Below are 4,731 nucleotides of genomic sequence, written 5' to 3' on the forward strand. Positions count from 1 at the left end.
GTGTGTGTGTGTGTGTGTGTGTGTGTGTTTTAGCTATGAAATTTCCTGTTATTGTTACATGTCGTTGCCTTCAAATGTTACGCATTTATTTATTTTTTTTTCGATTTGTGTTTGTGTGTTTGTGTGATGTATTATTTTTTTCGTCATGGTTGCTCTCTCTCTCTCTCTCTCTCTCTCTCACACACACACACACACACACACACACACACACACACACACACACACACACACACACACACACGTATCTCGCCCCAGCCCACATATACCCACACCCATCCCACCGACACCCATCCCACCCTCTTATACACACCCACAGCCCAGTTCCCATCCACACACCCACTTATTCACGCCTCTGTCTCCTCCCCGGCCATTTTTCACTTCTCCCACCCACAATAGTTTTTTGCATTTCCCCACCCACGTCCACACCCACTTTCCCACTCACCCACTTTCCCACGCTCCCCCACGCTGCTGTGTCAAGGCTGGGAGGGGAGGGGAAAGGGGGAGGGGAGGAGAGGAGAGGGGAGTTAGAGGGGAAGGGGAGGAGAAAATGATTGCTGTCTATGGTTACCTTGTGTGGTGTTCTTTGAAGGGGGAACCACACCCACACCCCCTCCCCCTTCCATTCCCCTTCCCCTTCCATTCCTCTCCCCCTCCCCTTCCCCTCTTCCCCCCTCCCCTTCCCCTCTTCCCCTCCCTTGCCATCTCCTACCCTTCCCCTTCCCATTCCTCTCTCCCTCCCCTCTTCTCCCCCTTCCCCTTTTCCCTCCCCACGACCTTCCTGCCACACCCACCCCCTTCCCTTACCCCCTTCCCCTCCTTTCCTCCCCACAAAACTCTCACTCTCACCACCTGTGCCTGTCTGTCCCCTCCCCCCTCCCCCTCCATCACTTCACTTCTTTGTATCATCCTTCCCCAACCAACCAACCTATCTACTTACACACACACACACACACACACACACACACACACACACACACACACACACACACACACACACACACACACACACACACACACTTTTTCTCTCATTAGTATTCTTCTCTCTCTCTCTCTCTCTCTCTCTCTCTCTCTCTCTCTCTCTCTCTCTCTCTCCTTCTTCTTCTTTTTCTTCTTCAGTCAGGGGAATCACTATTGCTTATGTTGTTGTTGTTTTGTTGTTGTTTGTCATCGCTGTCTCCAAGGGTGAAGGTTGAGGGTGAGAGGTCAAGGTAGGTGAAGGGAGAGGGGGGAGGGGAAGGGGGAGGAGGAAGGGGGAGGGGGAGAAAGAAAGTGAAATGGGGAAGAGAGCTGAAGTTGAAGACTGAAGGAAGTATAGATGGAAAGATGGTGGATGAAAGGAAGGAAGGAAGGAGCAAAGGAAGGAAGGAAAGAGTAAAAGAAGGAAGGAAGGAAGGAAAGAGTAAAGGAAGGAAGGGAAATATAGCATTAGAGGAAAAGTAAGGGAGGAAGATGAAGAAGGAACAAATAAAGAAATTAAAGGAAAGGAAAAAACAAGAAAAAAAAAGACTTAGAGACAAAGAATGATACAAAAAAGTAGAATGAAGAGAAATAAATGGTTATAAGAGTAAAGAGAGGAGAAATAAAGGAGAGAAAAAGAGCAAGGAAGACAGTAGTGAGAAGAGGAAAGGTGGGAAAGAGAGATAGACAAATGAGAAAGAGTTAAGAGAGGAGAAAGAAACAAGAGGGAAGAGGAAGAAGAAGAAAAAAATTGAAGAGAGGATACCAAAAGAAGAAATACTGAGGATAAACAGAAGGCCAAGGTTTATTGTTCTACCTTCTTTCCTCCTCGTCCTCCCTCTCCTCCTCCTCCCTCTCCTCCTTCCCTCCCTTCCCCTCTCCTTCCCTCCCTCCCCCTCTCCTCCTCCATCCCTCCCCCTCTCCAGACTTTCCACCTCTTTCTTCGTTAATTCTTTTTCCTCTGAGCTACTTCCTTCCCCATTTTTCGTTCTCTTACGTTTGTTTTTCTCTTTTATTCTACTGTCTCTCCATTTTTCCTCCCTCTCATCCTTCCCTCCTTCCTTCCTTCCTTCCTTGTTTGCTTGATTTGCTTGCTTGCTTCCTTGCTTGCTTCCTTCCTTCCTTGTTTGCTTGATTTCCTTGCTTGCTTCCTACCTTCCATCTAATCTGACTTCCCATTTACCTATTCCTAATTCATTTATTTTCACACCTCTCTCTTCCCTCCTCTTGGTTTCTCTTGTCCTCCCTTTATATCTCCCATCCTTCCTTCCCTTCCCTTCCCTTCCCTTCCCTCCTTCCGCCTCCCTTGCCCGACCTTGCTCCCTTAAGTCGAAGAACGCACGTCTTTAGAAATGACTGTTTCCTTCACCTCTCCCCTCACCTCTCTCTCTCTCTCTCTCTCTCTCTCTCTCACCAAACCTTTTACTTATTGTTACTTACTGCCCTGTTGAGATCTTTTTACATATGGGAGAAATTCCATGTACCTGCATAGGATCACTATTTACTGTCCTGACGACATCTCTCTATAGGTCTGATGACAGAAAATCCATAGCCCTGCAGTGGATCATTACTTACTGTATTCTTGAAGTCTCTGTACACGTCTTACGATAGAAATTACAAATCTCTCTCTCTCTCTCTCTCTCTCTCTCTCTCTCTCTCCTTTCCTATATTAAAACCGTCTGAGCACTGGGCGTTGCTTTGGCCATCTTAACCCCATCAGCGGGAGTGACGTCCCTTTTGGCTTATTTTTGCTTCTCAGACGATTTTTTAATAATTCAGGAAAGGCCGCATACTGAAGGGGTTGACTGAGGATTATGTTTATTCCCTCATCTTGAAAATCCTCTCAAGGTGAATAAAATCGTCTTAAGGTAACGTGGAATACGTCTTAGAACTGAAGGGCTTAAGGTTGATGTTCTAACTTTGAGGTCAAGGGAGTCTGCTCATGACTTGCTCCTCTCCTCATGACCATCACACGCTGCCACTTCATTGCACGTGCAGTGGTAAGGTTGGGGACTTTCCTGTCTATCTGTCTGTTTGTCTTTTTGCCTTTCTGTATCTGCATTTTCGTCTTTCTGTCATTCTCTGTCCTAAGTCTCTGTCTGTCTCTCTTGTCTTACTGTCTCTCTGTCTGTCTATCTTTTTCCCTGCCCGTAAGTCTCTGTCTGTCTTTCTACCTGTCTGTTAGTTTGCCTCTCTGTATCTGCCTACCCGTCTGTCTGTCTCCGCTCCTGCATGTCTCTGTCTGTCATGTCTTACTGTCTGTCCGCCCGTCTGTGTCTGTCTATCTGTATCTGTCTGCCTCCCTGCCTACAAGTCTGTGTCTGTTTGTCTGTCCACTTGTCTGTTTTTTCCACATGCCAGTTGCCTGCCTTATAAATCTCGCCAGGCATCAGTCAGTACTCAGGGTGTCATGCAGGGCTGTCTGTGCATGACCCTCCAGCGCATGATATGGTGTGGAGTCCCTGTGAGGTTTTAACAAACACACACACACACACACACACACACACACACACACACACACACACACACACACACACACACACACACACACACACACACACACACACACACACACACACACACACACACACACAACTGAAATAGCCAAAGCAAGCCTTCCTCTTGAGTCACCTAACATTGATGAGCAAGAGATTCCCAACCTGAACAGCTTTTCAGAATATAGTTTTACTGAATGATGTAGAGAATAGATAGATAGATAGATAGTGTGTGTGTGTGTGTGTGTGTGTGTGTGTGTGTGTGTGTGTGTGTGTGTGTGTGTGTGTGTGTGTGTGTGTGTGTGTGTGCATTCTCCCCTAACCTCCCGTCCCCCTCCCCTCACTCACTCACTCCAACCGTGTTAAGCAGAAACGTAGAGAGCATATCAGTCATTGCATTATAGTCATTAATATAACTCATCCACCAGGACGGTTCGCAGTTCATTTTATTACTAGAACTACATTCTTTTTATTACAGGATACACAGAGGCCAGTTTGTTCGAGTTAGGGGGGAAAAAAAAGTATCTAATTCTACGGGTCAGTGCAAATGATTTTTTTTAACGATATTTCTGTAGCTTATTTTCAGGTCAGTTTGATTGTTATATTTTTCTCACATATCGTAGGCTGTGCTGTGTGCCAGTATGTGTGTGTGTGTGTGTGTGTGTGTGTGTGTGTGTGTGTGTGTGTGTGTGTGTGTGTGTATGGTGTGTTCCATCCAGTAGCTACCTAAACCCCCTCCCCCCTCTCCAGGTGCATTCCTAGGGTGCAGCCAGGTACTGAGTGTGAGAGGCTAAGTACAGTACCTCCCTCCCTTCCCATTTGCATGTGTCACCCACCCACTGTGACGGGGGAGGGGAGGGGAGGGGAGAGGAGGGGGAAGAGGAGAAAGGAAAGGGGAGGAAGAGGGAAGAGGTGAGAGAGGGGAGAGATGGAGGGGGAGCAAGAGGAAAGAGTTGGAGGGAGGAGAGAAGAAGGGAGAGGAAGAGGAAAAAGTATCAAAAGTCCTCTCAGCCGTAGAATGTCAGGTACAAGAGGACAGGAGAAGTGGAAATAGTGGAGTATTAGACGAACTCATATTTTAGGCTGTATGGAGAAAAGGGAGTCAGGTGATAGAGATGGAAGGAAGGAAAGGGAAGAGGAATATGTGAGGAAGATGCCGCGTAAAATAAATAAATAAATAAAATGAAATACAAAGAGATAAATTAGGCATGAACGTATGTGAGTGTCAGTGAGAGTTTTGCAGTCAGAGAAATTTCAGTTTATTTCATGTAAATCTGGA

The sequence above is a fragment of the Coenobita brevimanus genome, chromosome 52 (assembly GCF_032717465.1).
Source record: "Coenobita brevimanus isolate Jiangsu-jjx chromosome 52, ASM3271746v2, whole genome shotgun sequence".
Lineage (NCBI taxonomy): Eukaryota > Metazoa > Arthropoda > Malacostraca > Decapoda > Coenobitidae > Coenobita > Coenobita brevimanus.